The sequence below is a fragment of the Salvia hispanica genome, chromosome 1 (genome assembly GCF_029641045.1).
Source record: "Salvia hispanica isolate PSC_SH4W2 chromosome 1, Shi_PSC_v1, whole genome shotgun sequence".
NCBI lineage: Eukaryota > Viridiplantae > Streptophyta > Magnoliopsida > Lamiales > Lamiaceae > Salvia > Salvia hispanica.
This window is the reverse complement of record NC_142692.1, coordinates 8,916,232-8,929,503: the sequence shown is the minus strand read 5'-3', so window position 1 is coordinate 8,929,503 and position 13,272 is coordinate 8,916,232. Positions and strand designations below refer to the sequence as shown.

Below are 13,272 nucleotides of genomic sequence, written 5' to 3'. Positions count from 1 at the left end.
AATTTTGTCATAACATAGGAGTATTAGGAACCAATTAAACGAACCAGTTTCTAAGCAAATGTTGAAAGAAAGGGCAATCTAATGTTGAGTCTCCTACCATAGCTGCCAGACCAATTGCAAATCCAACAATTCCCTGCATCAATTATAAAATAAGACACAACAATCCAAGCACAAAGAAGAGAAAACAAGGACGAAACAAGACCTGTTCACAGAGGGGAGTATTGAAAACTCGACGTTTGCCAAATTGATCAGCTAAACCAGTAGTTCAGTGGAAAACACCACCAAATCCAACATCTTCCCCAAATACATATGCACTAAGCACAAACATCACATACAAAAAAATAACAATAGCGAAGTCGTGTGAAAAGGTAATCCAACTAAAATCATCAGCTAAATTGATTAAGGAAATAGAGTTCCCACTGACACTGAAATTCAAGACCACAAGCCCTTGAGGCTTCATGTAATTAATCAGCTAACAATTTTCATTTCACCTCCAAAAAAATTTCGTGAGATCATCGTCGATGCGATCTCGTGCATCTTCACCTCCTCCAAATACGACGGAGACTCCGCCGGAGCAGAATCCTCCCTCTCGCAATAATCCCCCTGACTCCTCAAGCTGTAGACCGATAATCTGAGCAAATTGTCAGCGTCATCGCTCCTCGAATTGCTCGATTCCTCCAACAAGGAGCGGAATTCCTCCTCTAGAAACACCATCTCGCGCGCTCATCTGATTCATCGACGGATTCATGCTCGAATCCGGCGGAAACTTGCTCAACGCGTTCGTCAATTTCGAGATCCGCCTAACCGAATGGATTAACACCATATCATCCTCGGCCATTTTGCCGAATCTGGCTCCTGCATGGCCGGAATTGTACTTCTTCACTCTCGATATCCCCCGCCGAGAGCGTCATCACGGTCGCCGCCGCCGCCGTCTCGTCGCAGCAGAACAACGCCGGGGGGAGATCTCCTCGATCAATCCCCCGCTCCTCGTCCACCACAACCACTGACGTCTGCACCACTAATAATCGCAAAATCGCTCCGATTGCAGTGGCGGCGACGCGATTGTACTCGACGGAGAGGAAATTGGGGGTGATTACGCCTACGGTTTCAATTGGGAGCGGCGCCATGGGGGAGAAGAGGCCGATTAAGATCAGGAGACACATTACCCATTTTTCCCTTTCATAATTAATTAATCTTAAAAATAGTAATTAATCATAAAAATAGTTTTGATGTGGAAAATTCTGGACCACTCCTTTAATATAAATGAGTGGCTGATAATGCATCTCAATTCTCAATTAAACTAAATGAAGTATTCAATTTCTATTAATAAAAATTGCAGGGGGTAGTTTGGGAAATCAACTTTGTTCTATATTCTGACATACGCATTCCATTCACGCATTATCTCTCTCTATTTCTATTATCATTATCTCTCTCTCTTTCTTTGTGTGCTGATCTCTGACCGCCATCGTGATGCGTCGGAGGCGCTTCGGCGGAGGAACGTGGAGCTAGAGAGGGAGCTCTGGAGCAGCCTGGAGGGAGAGCAGAGAGTGGAGGAGGAGTTGCGGTGACGTGGCAGCATGTACGGTTGGTCGAGGAGCGGATCTACAACGAGCTGGAGGCGGAGGCTGTCGATTACGCCATGGAATCTAGGGCTCAGATCACGCTTCTTATGGAGAAGCTTTTTGCTTCTGAAAAACTTCTTCAATCTCTCACTCAATAATCTATCTCACTCAATAATGTCCTCACACTGAATAATCTATCTCTATCTTTGTAGTTCTATGCGTGTGATGCAGATCTATGAACAGATTTATATTTTGTAGTTTCGTTTGGATTTGAAATCATTTGGATTTTTAGGATTTTCTGTGGGATGAATTGTTGTAATGAAGATGCAGATCTATGTATTGTGGTGTTGTTGATCGAAGATTGGGCACTTTAAAACATAATTAGATCACTTTGAACTCATTTTTAATGTAGTGAGCTATATTTTGTCAAATATGTGTTCATCTGTGCACTTCACTATAAAGGCAATACAATTCATTGTACACAAAATATACTTCACTATAAAGCCAATATAGTTCACTATAAACGCAATATAGCCAATATAAGCATGCATCAAAAACAGATCACTCTAACCAGGGAATACTTCACTCTGAATATGTTTTTACTTCACTGAGATGAAAAAACAAAGCACTATAAGCATGCATAACAAACACTTCACTGTAACCATGGAATACGTCACTCTAAGCATGTTTTTACTTCACTATATGCACTATATACGTCACTATACGTTCATTATACTTCACCGAAACGAAAACAACATTTACTTCACTATAAACGTCATATGCATCACTCTATGCTCAATATACTTCACTAAAATGAAAAAACAGTACGTTATAAAGAATGTTGAATATACTTCACTATACACACAATATACATCACTCTATATGCTCATTATACTTAACTGAAATGAAAATTAGTACACTATAAATAATATTCTTCACTGAAATATCAAACACATATTTACTTCACTATAAACAATATTTACTTCACTGTAAGTGAGTTTTGTTTCGTTTGAAAACTTCTTGGTTCAACATACTTATTTCGTTGCGTACCTATTTTTTAGTTCACTGCTTACATGTTTTTAGTTCACTGTGTACTTATTTTAGTTCACTGTGATTGCGAATTGATTCACTTTTTTAGTTGTTTACTTCATCTCAACAATTAATTAGTTTATTTGTGAACTATATTTTGTTAAATATCATTTGTGAACAAAAGAGCTATTAAAAATCAATTGAATTTATATCTATGAACTACATAAATAAAAATTTTGAACAAAATATTAATGTAAGTTATGAAACTGTTGAATGTAAATGAACCGAATAGGTATTACAATGAACTGAATCATGTTATGAACTATATCAGTTTCTACAATTGTTTCATTCTCCATACATGCATAAGCTTCCCCTACTGTTTATTTTTCTCTTCGTCTTTCGTCTTTCTTTACGTATATCAGGAGCTTCTGAAAGATTCATTGGTTGTCCTATCATATAAAGAAAGTAAAAAATGATTAATAACAACATTCAAACACAATATACTTGGACATAACAACATTCAAACACAAAAAGATCACTAATAACATGCATCAGAAACACTTCACTCTAACCATGAAATACTTCACTGTAAGCACATTTTACTTCACTGAGATGAAAAACAGATCACTAATAACATGCATCACAAACACTTTAATCTAACCAAAGAATGCTTCTCTCTAAACACATTTTACTTCTCTAAGATGAAAAAACAGTGCACTATAAGTATAGATCACAACACTTCACTCTAACCATGAAATACTTCACTTTAAGCACGTTTTATTTCACTGAGTTGACAAAACAGATCACTAATAACATGGATCACAAACACTTCACTCTAACCATGAAATACTTCACTTTAAACACATTTTACTTCACTGAAATGAAAATCCAATGCACTATAAGCATGGATCACAAATACTTTACTTTAACCATGAAATACTTCTCTCTAAGCACATTTTACTTCACTGGGATGAAAAACAGATCACTAATAACATGGATCACAAACACTTCACTTTAACCATAGAATACTTCACTTTAAGCATATTTTACTTCACTATGATGAAAAAACAGTGCACTATAAGCATAGATCACAAACACTTCACTCTAACCATGGAATACTTCACATTAAGCACATTTTACTTCACTGAGATGAAAAAACATATCACTGATAACATGCATCACAAACTTTTCACTCTAACAATGAAATAATTCATTCTACGCATGTTTTACTTCACTGGAATTAAAAACAATGCACTTTAAGAATGGATCACATACACTTCACTCTAAGAATGGAATACTTCACTTTATGCACATTTTACTTCACTAAGATGAAAAAAAATAGATCACTATTAGTACGAATCACAAACACTTCACTCTAACCATGTAATACTTCACTCTAAGCACGTTTTACTTCACTGAGATGAAAAATCAGATCACTATAAGCGTGCATCACAAACACTTCACTCTAACCATGAAATACTTCAATTTATGCATCACAAACACTTCACTCTAACCATGGAATACTTCATTACTAAGCGCGTTTTACTTCACTAAAATGAAAAAACAGTACACTATGAGCATGAATTACAAACACTTCACTCTAACCATGAAATACTTCAATTTATGCATCACAAACACTTCACTCTAACCATGAAATACTTCATTACTAAGCGCGTTTTACTTCACTAAAATGAAAAAACAGTACACTATGAGCATGGATTACAAACACTTCACTCTAACCATGAAATACTTCACTTTAAGCACATTTTACTTCACTGAAATGAAAAAACAGTGCACTATAAGCAGGGATCACAAACACTTCACTCTAAGCATGTAATACTTCACTCTAAGCACATTTTACTTCACTTAAATGAAAAAAACTGTGTACAATAAGCATGGATCACAAACACTTGACTCTAACCATGGTTATAAAAGTTCTGAATTTTCACATTCAGTTTTTAAAATATTTTGGTTCGATCCAGATACATATCTCAAAATTTGAATTTTCAAATCGATTTGGATTAAGCAAAACCGAAATGCTTAACCATATAGAAAATCAAATAAAAGCAAGATTAGAAACGACCACAAATATAAAAAAATGATTGAAAATAGTTTTCAATCACCGTCTTCAACGTGACATGAACGCCGGAGGAAAACGCGACGGAGCTTGTCGATAAATGACAACACATTGCCGACAAGAATCTCCTCCTCATACTATTCCTAAACCCTACCGACCCTCTGGCGATCGGAAACCTAACAGTCGCCGCCTCATTCACGTCCATGTACCTTGGTGGGGTCCACGACCTCCTTCCTATAATGGAAGAGCAGTCTCCTCGGGCTGTGATTGACCGAAGATGATTGCATGGAGATGATTTGGGTGGAATCCCTTCTCTTCTTTGCTAATTTTGATGACGACGAGGAATCGACAGAGGGAGAATAGAGAATAGACAGAGGGCAATGAAATGTTCAAATGAGGGAAAGAGAAGACCCTTCTCATTTTAATTCAGTAAAATGACCAATATACCCCCGAGTGACCTAAATTATTCATATAGTAATTCAAAACCGGAATATAATGCTAGAATTCTAAAAGTAATCTTAGCCCTTGATTTCTTGATCTTGTGGCTAAGATTTGTTCTCTAGTTATATACTTAAGGGGCATTTGCCCCATATCACTACTCTCTCTCTCTCTCTCTCTCTCTCTCTCTCTCTCTATATATATATATATATATATATATATATATATATATTCTTTTAATATATTTTATATAAAATTCCCTTCGTCCACGAAAATTAGTCCACATTTGCCATTTTTGGTTGTCCACGTAAAATAGACCAAGTTTGAAAAAAGACCTCACATTTGCTACCAAACACAATTAAACACTACTAATAATATGAACCATACATTTCACTCTCTTACTTTTTTCCCCTTCTCTCTTATTTTACCAATTCCACATTAAAACTCGTGTCATTCACAATTTTGTCTAATTTTTCGTGGACGGAGGGAGTATGTATTATGTACATATTTTATTAATTATATATATATATATATATATATTTTATTAGTGGTATATATAAAATAAAATATATTATATACATATATTAATATATGGGGTTATGATCAATTGAGATTTTTTATGCGAATTGAGAAATGAGATGCAATATCAGCCACTCATTTTTATTAAATGACTGGTCCAGATTTTTTCACATGGAAAATATTTTTAGATTAATTAATTATGAAATGGCAGAATGGTAATATCATGGTACATTTTAATTTTTAATTTTTTAATTTTTTTTAATTTTTTTTTTATTTTTCAACTACATATACAATTCATGTCCACTGCGCACATATAATGTCAACTACATATACAATTTATGCCAACTATGTGTACAATCCATGTCAACTACATACATATAATGTCAACTACATATACAATTCATGTCAACTACATATACAATTCATGTCAACTATGTGTGCAATCCATGTCAACTACATACACAATTCATGTCAACTACACACATATAATGTCAACTGTGTATACAATCCATGTCAACTACATATACAATTCATGTTAACTACACAATATAATGTCAATTACATGTATAATTCATGTAAAAAAGTATTTATTGAATAAAGTTGTTGACATTTGATGTGTAGTTGACATGAATTGTATATGTAGTTGGCATGAATTGTATATGTAGTTGAAAAAAAAATTTAAAAAAAATAAAAAAAAAATTAAAAAAAGTATTTATTGAATAAAGTTGTTGACATTTAATGTCCAGGCTCTTGACATTTGATGTGCAAGCTATTGACGATAATACCCCCTAGTTGACATAAACTATATGTTGTTGACATTTTATAAATATTCTGGATGAGTGGCTGAGATTGCATCTCAATTCTCAATTAGGTTAAAAAATCCCAACCTAACAAGACCCTTAATATATGTATGCTTTTTTTCGGTTTTCAGTTTTTGTTGAAGTTCGGTTTTCGATTTCAATTTTTTTTATTTTTCAGGTTCGGTTCAATTTGAGTTTTGAACAAATTCTTTTTCAATTTTGGTTCGGTTTAGATAAAAAAAACGAACTGAAACCCAAATGCTCACCTTTAAATCGTACACGCAGCTAGTTGTGTTTCCGTTGTTGCGTTGTTTGTGTGTCCTTAATTTGTTTTTCGAGCAATGACATCTCAGTGCATCGAACACAATATCAGAGACATTTTTCTCTTAAAAGGGCCTTTATATTGTTAGCCCTTTTATGGTATTTCTAAGAATTAATAAAATGGAGATTTTCTCTCCAGATATATAAAGTTTCGAGATGTCATATTATTCTGTTAACCTCTAGAATGACTATAAAGTTTCTCGTCAGATCCATAAATTCAGTGCATAATATTATAGGAGTAGCATAGTTTATTGAACATTTTGTGGTCATGTTTTTTCTTCTTCTTCTAATAACTCGAAAATTTTTAAACTAATTTTAACAGATATAATAACTATCTTTACTTTAGATTACTGGTTTTAATTAACTTTCAATTTAGATCAATAGATAAATTAATTTTTATTAGATGTCAGTTTTCATCAATTCTTCTAGTACTAATTTCGATCAATAGATAAATTATTTTTGATAAGATTGCGAGTTTCCATCAATTCTTCTAGTGCTATTATTGAACCAGAACAATGACCATGTGCGCAACTAATTAATTTTAGCAGTTTCAAAATATTATTACTGTGTAAGTCAACTATCAATTTAATAAATAGAGATATTTTACTTTTCTCATCAGACCCCACAATTTTTAGATTCTTGTGATCCGCCATTGACTATACTTTCTATTTCGCATATATTAATATAATAGGAATTCTAAATTTAAAAAACAAAGGAGATTAATATAATTACTTGTGAAAGCTCATAAAATATTGTGAATAATATAAATATTGAGAATAAAGATAATTTGGGATGGATGTCCTGAATTATAATTTATCTCTATAATTATAATTATCCTAAAAGTTTCATTTACTAAATAATCATATTAAATAAAGGAGATTAATATAATTACTTTCTATTTCGCATATATAGTAGCAATCTAATTAATTTCAATAACAAAGGATATTAATATAATTACTTGTGGAAGTTCATAAAATATTATGAATAATATAAATATTGAGAATCGATACGTAAAAATATAACAAAGGAGATTAATATAATTACTTGTGAAAGCTCATAAAATATCTTGAATAATATAAATATTGAGAATAAAGATAATTTGGGATGGATGTCCTGAATTATAATTCATTTTTATAATATATATAATTATCCTAAAAGTTTCATTTAAATAATCATATTAAATAAAGTGCACGAACATTATTTATGAATCAATAAATAAAGGCAATTAAAGATGAATTGAAATAACTAACTTGATGGACAGATGAATTAACACTCTGGATCATTTTCAATGAAAATGGAAGGTCGATTAGATGTAATTGCCACTAGCAACTTCAAAGTTATTTCATCTAAATCAGAGATGTAAATAAAACCATCACAAATCATTTGCACTTGAATATCATGCATAGGATAAAAAAATGAGTTCAAAATGGAAAAAAGTTTGTTGTTGTATGTTCATGACTTTGCTTTTGCAAATATAATTTAATTGAAATAAATGTAATATACTAACAAATGCATACGAATCTATCTGCACAAACGATAAAAAAACAAAGGATTCATTGTTTTTATTTTCTTTTAGATTAAATGCGAGACATAAGTCAAACCATAAGGGGTTGATGACAAGAGGGTAGGGACAAAATGTCTCTGTGCCTTCCGTTGACTTTTGATTTTATCTTATATTCCTTTCATCAGAGGAAAAAAAAAATAAAAATAGGAAAGTGAATAAAGTAAGGGAAAGCTAGAGTGCTATTTTTAGCCATAAAAAAGATATTTCAATAATACAGTAACACGGTCTAAAAGGGAATACATATTATTAAACAAAAGACAGATGAAAAAGTACTCACTAATATTGACCTCTATTTTCAATTTTTTCCTCCACTAGTCGTCTCTCGATAATCCCAACAATAAATATAAGTATTTGATTCATTGCAATCCATTTCACATAAATTAGTTATTTTAACTAAATTTTGTTATACCAATTTACTGAAATCTAATAAAATAACTTAATTGTAAGAAAATCATACTTTAAAATTTAAAATCACTTTGTCAATCCCATGTTACTAGCTTGAGACATTTTTTTTGATACGAAATTTTAAAATTCAAAAATCACTCATAAATTTATATCCAAAAATGTAATAAGGAAATCACTCATAAATTTATACCCAAAAATATAATAAGGAAACCATTCATAAATTTATATCCAAAAATATAATAAGGAAATCATCATAAATTTATATCCATAAATGTAAAAGGAAACCACTCATAAATTTATGAGTTGACTTGATTAACAATCCCTTCAGGTCCCCCATTTGAGCCTATAAATAGGCATGATTTGGAATAGAAGAACACACATCAACAAATCATTCTTCTCTCAAGCTTTTTCTTATCATTGTGCATATTAGCATTTGCATAGAAGTTTATTTGCTCGACTCTTGGAATTTTGTTAAGTTTGTCGGTACCTAGCGGGTTGGTTGTGAGAACAATATGTCAATCCGAAAGTACTAGTCCAGAAGTAATTTGTCTTGTGAAAATAGATTTTTCTCAACTGACTTACAATTGGTTTGTATTTTTCTTTGTAATTTTCATTCCAATTTTATTGTTATTTTCCTTCGATTGTAATAATTGGAGTATTGTATGTGCAGGGCTTGGAATATTTCCATATTTCTAACATTTCCTTCCATGGCCTCTCTTCTGACCTTAATCATTTGCATAGCTATTACCATATCTCAAGTGGCTGCAACTACTATTGATAGCTCCTTGAAGAAAGGCATTTCAAATGAAATTCGGAGCAAACAATTGAGAAAGAGGACGATGCAACAAATTTCATTAACAATCCCATATTTCAGCGACAATGGAAGAATCAGAAGAATGATCAACAACATTAATCCAGGCAACAAACTGGCCTTATCCGCTCTGAGAAGTTGCCAAGAGCTTCTCCCTCTCGCAATATACAACCTCAACAGATCCCTCTCGTCTGATGTAACCAAGGCCGGAGCGATTTCCATGACAATCGCTGCAGGCACCACTCTACAGACGTGTATAGATGGATTCGAGGATCAACCTCGGGTGATCTTCAAATCTGTAAACAACAAACTCAAGTATCCCATTAAACTCAACAGAGCCACCATCAAAATGATGGCCAAGCACAGCCCCAAGAGGAGCCCGAGACCTTGCAAGAAGAATCCACCACGGTGCCAGCCCAAGAGAAAGGAACACCGATCCAAGAGGAATCAAGCCGAACCAATGCGCCCGTCGCAACACATGACCACCCGAATGTCACCAAGACTACTTTAGTTCTTTTATTTGATTTATAACCTACCTCTTTCTCGAGTTTTATTTGTTGTTTCTTTCCCGGGTCACAAAAGAGAGTCGAACCAGCCATAGAGTCTATAAATAGGGATCTTGTATTATTTTCCAAGGCAAGAAAATACAAGATACCTTTATCTTATCCATCTTTTAATTCCCACGGTGTACATTTTGTTCTTTTAAATTTCGCAAAGATCTCTAGCAGCTTTCCTAAACTCTAATTATCCAAGACAACTTCTCGCAGCTTGAACCTTACCCTCCTCGGTTGGAGCTTTGATACAGACCTTAATGTATCATCATCTAGTGCTTTCATTCCGTTGTACAACAGATGTCGCGATCCCAGGAAAGCGGCAACTTCCAAAAAATGAAAATTACATAATTTAAAAAAATAATATAGTAGTACTATAATTTTATAAAATGAATATTTCGTTATTTAAAGCCTACAAATTACAACAACCAATTGAGAAAATTACAAAAATTATCTTAATTTGGGGATTTTAAAAATTCCATTTAATTTTTTAATGAAATTTCAAAAATTATCTTAATTTGGTGATTTTAAAATTTTAATTTAATTTTTTAATTAAAATTTCTAAAATTAAAAAATATTACATCCAAACTATCCACGTGTTTATGCTATTCGTGGAATCAACGTGTATTTATGGCATTGCAAGGGCGTGGTTAGTGGCTTAGGTTCTAAGCAATATTTCGGACAGGTTAGCGAACCGGTGAAGCTACTAGTTCGTGGTTCAACCGGTCCAACCGGTTTAGTCACTGGTTGAACCGTTATACTATTGTAAATACATATTGTTAAATATACAATATACAAAATGTATTAAATTTACATATAATTAATAATATATCAAAAATATTAACTTATGTGTACTTAGTTGTAAATAAAAATATTAAAATTTAATAAATGATAAAATTTCATAATTTATTGTCAATTAAATATATAAATGATTAGTTATTATAGATAAAAAAATTTAATACCATATATATAAATAGATAAAGCTCATTTTAAGTAAAGGCGTATTGGAAGAAATAATATTATAATATGAAATAAATCATTAATTACTTCCGTAATAGTAAATTATAATTAATACTCCCTCCGTCCCGCTTTAGCAGTCCCATTGACTTTTCTGTCCTCTTTTCGTAAAAATGATAAAAAATAGTTAAAGTGGAGAAATGGTAAAGTAAGAGAGACAATAATGTAGATAAGACTCTTATCTATATTATCCTCTCTCTTAATTTACCATTTCTTTTCTTTAACTATTTTTTATCATTTTTACAAAAAGAGGGCAGAAAAGTCAATGGGACTACTAAAGCGGGACGGAGGGAGTAACATATTTTAAGTAAAACTAAATATTAATATCAATAGTAAGTGTATATAAATTAAATATATATGATAAAAAATATTAATATCCGGTAACAATAAATTATAATTAATAATATTAAAAACTATTAACTCTATGTATAATTATAAACTCCTATATTATAAAATTTCAATGATTTTAAAAGTATAATTAATAATATTTTAAAAGAATTAAATTAAAATAAAATATTAGTTCTGTTGGAAAAAAAATCATATTTAATTTATAAGAATAATTAATGTTCACGTATTTTAAAATGACCATATGGTGGAGTGGTAAAAGGAGTTGGTATTTAGAGATGATATCATATGTTCAAGCCCAAGCAACAACAAATTTCTTTAAATAAATATTTTGAAAAGTGAAAAGCCGGTTTCCGGTTCACGGCGGCTCAACATGCTAGTGGCTTTTAGGGGTGAACTGGTCGAACCGGCCGGGTCCTGTTCGGTTTTTAAAACACTGGTTCTAAGAGAAGTGCCTAACATGGTCGTTAAAAATGTGGTTGTTAATGCCTTAAAGCATATCTAATGGAAATGGTAAATGGAGAGGTGAGAAATAAATATCATAATTACTTATGGGGTTTGGTGCCCCTTGCACAACGGAAGACTTGTACAAAACAAATAAATCAGATACGGATCTATTTGACCGATTATGCGATTAATCAATTCACATGTTAAACAGATAATTGCATGCTAGAACGCAAATAATTCATGCTTAGAAAATATAAATCCTAAACATGATTTCTATGGTTAAGAGTTACCGATTTGATTCTCCAAAGAATCGACGATTGCTTGCGCCTTCTCCACGATGATCTTCAATACTAGACCACGGATCGTCTGACTGGTTCCCGAACTGTATCTCGATATCAGGGTGGGCTGATCTTATCAAAATACTAGGACTCGAATAAAGAAGACAGAAAAATCTCACGGAGGAGAGCTGAGAGAATTTTCGAGCTCCTCTCAAATTAGAGGGGAACGAAAATTTCTACTACTAATAAATTAATTCTGTCTCTCCTTTATTTTCCTATTTATATTAAGTTCAAATTGGGCCCAGTCAGGGATCTATGGAAGGTTTTGGATATGGGCTCCCCCAATTAGCTTTTTACTAATTAAATTGAACTCACAATTTAATACAAGCTTATATTGGAATATTACGAGCAGCCACTACAGAAGTAATATTGCACTCCCCATCCAAATCCGAAATTACAAGTAATCCGGGTTTACGTTATTTATATTATTTATTTCCCGCGCTTAAGATATAAATGTCCATTAATTAATTGAAGTCTGCTATGGACTTAATTAATTAACATCTTATTAATTCCAAGAGTGGACTCAACAAGGAACACTTATTTATTCTTCATAGAGTAACAACTGGCCAGTTTCCGAATAATAAAACCTTGTTCAAGCTCCTCTTGAGGACATTATCAAACGAGACTCACCTCGCGCACGATTCAACATAATAGCAATCCTAGCACCGCTAGATATTAATCACCACTACCCAATATATCAGGATTATTGGGTTGCGAAAAACCCGCACCAATTGATAAGTCAAAGTAGTGCATAATCAATACCGTATGCTCAATGCTAACGTATGTAGATTAAGAAATAGTTATTTATCAAGACCTAGTCTTTCAATAGATAGCATAAAGACACGTCTTGCTGTTAGATCCATTCAGTGCTATACCACACCAACGTCATCTTATTTCAGTAAGACTTAGAAATAATCGGACTGACATTGCAACCTTTCACGATAGGTAGTCTAAGCCTATCTGGGTTGTGGAATTCTTCTTTTTCTTTTGCAAAGCATTGCATAGAACCGACTGTGTTACCTTAAAGTGGACGACGCCCACAACCAGT

General features: G+C 32.7%; 1 long non-coding RNA gene across 1 annotated transcript; it reads left to right on the top strand.

Annotated features, from left to right (window-relative positions):
- The first annotated feature begins 9,115 nt into the window (after positions 1-9,115).
- Positions 9,116-10,203, top strand: LOC125217999 (uncharacterized). Its single transcript, XR_016137277.1, has 2 exons — positions 9,116-9,302; positions 9,386-10,203. It is a non-coding gene; the product is annotated as an uncharacterized LOC125217999 (long non-coding RNA).
- The last annotated feature ends 3,069 nt before the right edge of the window (positions 10,204-13,272 follow it).